Consider the following 7,590-nt stretch of genomic DNA (forward strand, 5'->3'; position numbering starts at 1 on the left):
CAGTTTGCCTGGGGTGCTCTATCTATATCGGATCTTCTCCTCACAAGAGTTTCTGAGTAGCTGCTTTCAGCTTTTGACAGATTTGAAGGGCTTGCACCAGCAGATCTGGGAAGACAAGAATCCATTTATCTTGAAAAGGCAGGTGACCCTGACCTCGTGCTGCTTTCAGTATTGCGTTTTTTAATTCTCAGATCTGCAAAAGTTACTAAAATGTCTCTTCGGTAACTTCTGGTTGGATTGTTCAGAGCACCGCTTCTGTGGGCTTTTAGAAGGACAAACACCTTTTTCCAGCTGTAATGTTGACACCAGCCATATAATCATTGAGTTCAGTAAATCTGGAGCTTCCTCTGAATTTGCCTAAAATCCACAAAATTTTAGGTTCTGTTTCCGTACCGTTGTTTCCAGAAGTGGGATTCTTTCTTTCATATTTTGATTATCTATCTGGATATTTTGGTTTTCTGTTTGAAGTGTCTGTCCCAAAGTCGTATTCGCTGTTACTTCCAATGTCTTTGCTATTTCGTTGATACGCTCAGTCAGGGCTGAAGAAAGTCATTTATTTTTGTTCTCATATTGTCTAATATAGATTGAGTTTTTGTAAAGAGGTTTTCAGTGTGCTTTGCAAGGTTTTGATCATCACTGGTTCCTCTTGACTGGTCTCTTTTCTTTGCAATGCTATCAGACGTCATTTTGCTTTGTCCCCATCTTCAAGAAGGGGGAAAAGGAGGATCCGGGTAACTACCGACCCGTCAGCTTGAAGTCTATACCTGGAAAAGTTTTAGAACAAATCATCAGTCAGTCCTTGAGCATTTAGAAAGGGCGGCTGTGATTACTAAGAGCCAGCATGGATTTCTCAAAAACAAGTCATGTCAGACGAATCTTATTTCTTTTTTTGAGAAAGCTACTACCTTGCCAGATCAGGGGAACACTGTAGACATAGTTTAACCAAATCAGGGGAACACTGTAGACATAGTTTAACTTGTTTCAGTAAGGCCTCTGATAACGTTCCACATAATATTCTTGTTGACAAATTGGTAAAATGTGGTTTGGATCCTATGACTGTTAGGTGGATCTGTAACTGACTGACAGATCACACCCAAAGTGTGCTTCTGAATGGTTCCTCATCTTCTTGGAGAGGAGTGACAAGTGGATCTTGCTGTCCTGGGACCTGTTTTGTTCAACGCCTTTATCAATGATTTAGATGAAGGAATAGAGGGAATGCTTTTTAAATTTGCAGATTATACTAAATTGGGAGGGGTAGCAAATACAGTAGAAGACAGAGTCAGGATACAGGATGATTTTGACAGGATGGAAAACTAGGCTAAAAGAAATAAAATGAATTTCAGTGGGGATAAAAGTAAACTACATTTAGGGAGGAAAAGTCAAAAGCATAATTATAGCATGGGAGAGACTTGTCTTGGCAGTAGTATGTGTGAAAAGGATCTAGGGGTCTTAATACTGAACATGAGTCAGTAGTGTGATGCAGTAGTTAAAAAAACAAATGCAATTTTGGGCTGTATGAACAGATGTATAGTGTCCAGATGCTCTGGTTAGACCTTACCTAGAGTACTCTGTTCAATTTTGGGCACCACAATTTAAGAAGGATATAGACAGAGGAGGGCAACGAAGATGGTGAGGGGTCTGGAGACCAAGTCCTATAAGGAAAGGTTGAAGGAGTTGGGTCTGTTTAGTGTGGAGAGAAGGTGACAGAGAGTTGACATGATAACCATCTTCAAGTACTTGAAGGGCTGACATATGGAGGATGGTATGAAGTTGTTTTGTATTGCCCCAGAAGGTCGGACCAGAACCAACTGGTTGAAATTAAATCAGAAGAGTTTTTGGCTAAACATTAGGAAGAACTTCCTGACAAAGTGGTTCCTCAGTGGAACAAGCTTCCTTGGGAGGTAGTGGGCTCTCCTTCTTTGGAGGTTTCCAAAAAGAGGCTAAATGGCCATCTGACAAGTCAATCTCTTTCCACACTCTAAGCATTGAAAAGGTTTCTCCTCTGTATGGGTTCTTTCATGCTCTTGAAGAAGTTCACTCTGAGTGTATCTTTTTCCACACACTGAGCATTCAAAAGGTTTCTCCCCCGTGTGGGTTCCTTGATGCTGTTGAAGACTTCCACTGGGACTGAATCCCTTCCAACACTCTGAGCGTTCAAAAGTTTTCTCCCGGGTTTGGGTTCTCCGGTGCTGTTGAACATCACTACTCAAAATTAATTTCTTTCCACACTCCGAGCATTTAAAAGATTTCACCTGTTTGTTGATTCTTTGATTCTCCTGAAGAAGGCCACTTTGAATCTTTTCCCATACTCTTGAGCATTCAAAAAGTTTATTCCCAGTGCAGGTTCTCTGATGTCATTGAACAGCAGAACTGTCAATGAATCATTTTCCACACTCTAAGCATTCAAAAGGTTTCTCCCCAGTGTGACTTCTCTGATACTGTTGAAGAGTAGAATGGTGGAAGATGGTGAGGGGTGTGGAGACCAAGTCCTATAAGGAAAGGTTGAAGGAGCTGGGTCTGTTTAGTGTGGAGAGAAGGTGACAGAGAGTTGACATGATAACCATCTTCAAGTACTTGAAGGGCTGACATATGGAGGATGGTATGAAGTTGTTTTGTATTGCCCCAGAAGGTCGGACCAGAACCAACTGGTTGAAATTAAATCAGAAGAGTTTTTGGCTAAACATTAGGAAGAACTTCCTGACAAAGTGGTTCCTCAGTGGAACAAGCTTCCTTGGGAGGTAGTGGGCTCTCCTTCTTTGGAGGTTTCCAAAAAGAGGCTAAATGGCCATCTGACAAGTCAATCTCTTTCCACACTCTAAGCATTGAAAAGGTTTCTCCTCTGTATGGGTTCTTTCATGCTCTTGAAGAAGTTCACTCTGAGTGTATCTTTTTCCACACACTGAGCATTCAAAAGGTTTCTCCCCCGTGTGGGTTCCTTGATGCTGTTGAAGACTTCCACTGGGACTGAATCCCTTCCAACACTCTGAGCGTTCAAAAGTTTTCTCCCGGGTTTGGGTTCTCCGGTGCTGTTGAACATCACTACTCAAAATTAATTTCTTTCCACACTCCGAGCATTTAAAAGATTTCACCTGTTTGTTGATTCTTTGATTCTCCTGAAGAAGGCCACTTTGAATCTTTTCCCATACTCTTGAGCATTCAAAAAGTTTATTCCCAGTACGGGTTCTCTGACATCATTGAACAGCAGAACTGTCAATGAATCATTTTCCACACTCTAAGCATTCAAAAGGTTTCTCCCCAGTGTGACTTCTCTGATACTGTTGAAGAGTAGAATGGTGAATGAATCTCTTTCCACAGTCTGATCATTCAAAAGGTTACTCCCCTCTGTGAGTTCTCTGATGCTGTTGAAGAGCAGAACTGTCAATGAATCTCTTTCCACACTCTAAGCATTCAAATGGTTTCTCCTTTGTGTGGATTCTTTGATGATATTGAAGACTGCTACTCCGATTGAATCTCTTTCCACACTCTGAGCATTCAAATGGTTTTTCCCCTGTGTGGATTCTTTGATGGTACTGAAGACTGCCACTCTGACTGAATCTCTTTCCACAATCTGAGCATTCAAAAGGTTTCTCCCCTGTGTGGGTTCTTTTATGCTTTTGAAGACTGGAATTCAGACTGAATCTCTTTCCACAGTCTGAGCATTCAAAACGTTTCTCACTTCTGTGGGTTGTTTTATGCTCTTGAAGATGGCTACTCTGACTGAATCTCTTTCCACACTCCGAGCATTCAAAAGGTTTCTCCCCTGTGTGGGTTCTTTGATGATACTGAAGACCGCAACTCTGCCTGAATCTCTTTCCACACTCTGAGCATTCAAATAGTTTCTCCCCTGTGTGGGTTCCTTTATGTACTAGAAGATGGCTACTCTGACTGAATCTCTTTCCACACTCCGAGCATTCAAAAGGTTCCTCCCCTGTGTGGGTTCTTTGATGATACTGAAGACCGCAACTCTGCCTGAATCGCTTTCCACACTCTGAACATTCAAATGGTTTCTCCCCTGTGTGGGTTCTTTTATGCACTAGAAGATGGCTATTCTGACTGAATCTCTTTCCACAGTCTGAGCATTCAAACGGTTTCTGCCCTGTGTGGGTTCTTTGATGCTTTTGAAGACTGGAACTCAGACTGAATTTCTTTCCACACTCTAAACATTCAAAAAGTTTCTTCCTTGTGTGGGTTGTTTTATGCCCTTGAAGATGGCTACTCTGACTGAATCTCTTTCCACACTCTGAACATTCAAACGGTTTCTTCCCTGTGTGGGTTCTTTTATGCTTTTGAAGACTGGAATTGAGACTGAATCTCTTTCCACACTCTGAGCATTCAAAAAGTCTCTCCTCTGTGTGGGCTGTTTTATGCTCTTGAAGATGGCTACTCTGACTGAATCTCTTTCCACACTCTGAACATTCAAAAGGTTTTCCCCCAGTGTGGGTTGTTTGATGATATTGTAGACCGTTACTCTGCCTGAATCTCTTTCCACACTCTGAACATTCAAACGGTTTGTCCCCTGTGTGGGTTCTTTTATGCACTAGAAGATGGCTACTCTGCCTGAATCTCTTTCCACACTCTGAGCATTCAAACAATTTCTCCCCTGTGTGGGTTCTTTGATGATACTGAAGACCGACACTCTGGCTGAATCTCTTTCCACAGTCTGAGCATTCAAACGGTTTCTCCCCTGTGTGTGTTCTTTGATGTCTTTGAAGACTGGAAGTCAGATTGAATCCCTTTCCACAGTCTGGACATTCAAAAAGTTTCTCCCTTGTGTGGGCTGTTTTATGCTTTTCAAGATGGCTACTCTGACTAAATCTCTTTCCACACTCTGAACTTTCAGAAGGTTTCTCTCCTCTTTGTATTCTTTGGTTCACAAGAAGCTGCGATCTATATTTGTAGTAGTTTCCACACTGAATGGGTTTACTTGTCTTCATTATATTGTGCTTTGTGAAATCCACGTTACCTTTTCTTCCACCGTTCTTCTCAACCAAACAGCTGTCTTTCATTCTCTTAGGTCTGCCTTGATTCCGGATGTTTCCTTTCAAGTCTTCATTATTAACATTATCTGGCAATAGTGGACGAAGTTCCTTGCCCTCCTCATTCCTCTGATCGTCCACTGCTGGAATAAAGAGGGAGACGGCATTAGCACCTGGGGGGGCAGGTTAAGGTCCGAAGGCTGCCGCAAAAAGGCCCATCTTGGCTGACCTTAACTAACCCCCCCTCCAGCTTCCCTCAGAATATCTAGGATTTAAGATACCACAGACTTTCAAGAGCACAGCTGAGCTCTTGCTCATTAGAAGCTTCCGAATCTTCACACTGAAGGCCCCAGAAGGCCTCCCTCCTGTCTTGTCCAGCGGGCTTTATAATTCTAATAAACTAAGAGTCACTTAGAATTGAAGCAGAAAAGTCCCGTGGGTGTTCTTTGTCTGTTCCCTTCCCATAAACGTGAAGGCTACCCATTCTCTGGCAGCCCAGTTGAGAAGGGTATCCTCCCTTGAGATCCTCCTGAGGAACTCTCCAGCCTTTTTTTGGATGCAAGGCTATTGACTATCTCCACCATAGTCTCTCTTATCATTCTGGCTTCTTTCAGAGAGAGAGAGAAAAAGAAAGAGACAGACAGAGAGAGAGAGAGAGAGAGACAGACAGACAGACACACACAGAGAGAGAAAGACACAGAGAGAGAAAGAAAGACAGAGAGAGAGAGAGAGAGAGAGACACACACACACATACACACACAGAGAGAGAGAGAGAGAGAGAGAGAGAGAATTCTTATATGGGAAAGGTCAGATTCTCCTGGAAGGACAGAAACATGGTCAAGATCAAAGCCCACAATCCCAACTAGTATTAGGGGGAATGGATCATTTCCAGATCACTGTTAGAGCAGCTGTCTGTAATCCCGTCCAGGAGGAAGGGTGTGTTTTAATGGCTGGCAACAGAGAAATGAAGATCTGGCCCCTTCCAGAGTCTTTCTGAGGGCCTTTGTTTCCACCTTTGTTTCAAGCCAAGACCCTGTCTCTGGCTCATCACAACGGCAGCAATTTGCACGTTTGTAACCTATGAAAGATCCTTACCCAGAGAGGCCACGCTCCCATAGTTCTCCAGCATGACTTCCCGGTAGAGAGCTCTTTGGTCTGGATCCAGCAGGGCCCACTCTGCCACGGTGAAATACACAGCGACCTCCTCAAAGGAAAAGGGACACTGAAAGAAAAAGCAGGTTCCCTTGTGAGTGTTCAGGCCAGACAGAGATTGCACGATGGAAGGGAGTAGTCAGGGAGGGTACAGGAGGTATGGCCTGGCATGGGTAAAGGGAGTGGCATTTAGAGCCTCTCTCGTCAAGACAACCTGTAGAAACTGCAGGAGCAAGAGCCCCCCTGAGAAAGGAAGGGGGACCCAGGCTGTCCCCTGCTCAAATCCCTTACCTGGACTGGAGGTGCAGCAGCCATTTCCACACCTCTGAAAAGATGACGGCTCAACAGCATCTCTTCACTGCCTGTTAGTGAGACAAAGGTGGGTGTCTCCCATGACTTCCTGTTCCACTTCCTTGTTTGTTACCTGCTTCATGTATCCCCCTTCCCAGAGGTGTGAAACCTCACCCTGTGTAAACCCAACACATTTCTAAACACTTTTTACTAAATTCTTGGAAAGGCAGAAGAGAAGCACCTGGTACCTATGAGCCTCAGGGATTATAAATGATGCCAACACATTTCAGAACTTTGTGGGACCTGAGTCAAGCCTGGGGGAGGGAGAGGGGGGTAGAAATGGCATTGCATGACACGTCACCATCACATTCAGCCCAGATGTGACTTGAGTGCATCTAGAGACTCCAGGGTAATATTAAGGAGTTTTCAGAGTGTCTCTTGGCATTCTGACTTCACAGCCAGGTTTTCAGCCAGACACGACATCAACGTTACAACCAGGGGTCATTTCCTGCAGGAGCGCACAGGAGTGGAGCTCCGGCAGTAAAGAGCCCAGGGGGCGGGCACATGCAACATGCCCCACCCCTTGCTCCCAGGAGCCCTCAGAGAGCAAGAAGCAGCCAGGTAAGGACTTTAGGTCAGTCACAGTTCTTGAAAGAGCTCCCTCAGCTCCACCTACCACACAGGGTGTTTGCTGTGGGGAGAGGAAGGCAAGGCAATTGTAAACTGCTCTGAGAGTCCTTCGAGCGGGGTATAATAATAATAATAATACTTTCCATTTATTAATCGCTTTCCCCAGTGGGCTCAAAGCGATGTACAGTTACTCCATATATAGACAAGGGACTAACAATGTTCGTAGGGGATAGGGAAGACAACATATATTCACTTTAATTGCACGCGCCGTCACTGCCCGGTGTAGACGTCTTCTGGCTGGCTCCATCATTTTCCCGCACGGCTGCTTGCTGGCCAGGCCTCAGGACCCGTATGTCCGCCACTGCCTGGCCAGAACATCCATTGCAGGCGTTCTTTTCGTAGCCAGATGGCTGTTTCGCCTTTACAAGCCTTAACCAACGACGTCCGACCATCAGCTAACGCCCTCCCACAAGGGAGGTTGGCGTGCCCACCCTCTCTAAGGAGTGGTTCCCATTTTATCTACTCGCCGAAGCTTTCGAAT

At 44.5% G+C, this 7,590-nt stretch overlaps 1 pseudogene; it reads right to left on the minus strand.

Moving 5' to 3' along the window:
* Window positions 1–3,218: 3,218 nt before the first annotated feature.
* LOC107124143 lies at window positions 3,219–5,006 on the minus strand (annotated as a pseudogene).
* Between the last annotated feature and the right edge of the window lie 2,584 nt (window positions 5,007–7,590).

This window comes from Gekko japonicus, unplaced genomic scaffold (assembly GCF_001447785.1).
Source record: "Gekko japonicus isolate JY-2015 unplaced genomic scaffold, Gekko_japonicus_V1.1 scaffold6157, whole genome shotgun sequence".
In the NCBI taxonomy this organism is placed as follows: Eukaryota; Metazoa; Chordata; class Lepidosauria; order Squamata; family Gekkonidae; genus Gekko; species Gekko japonicus.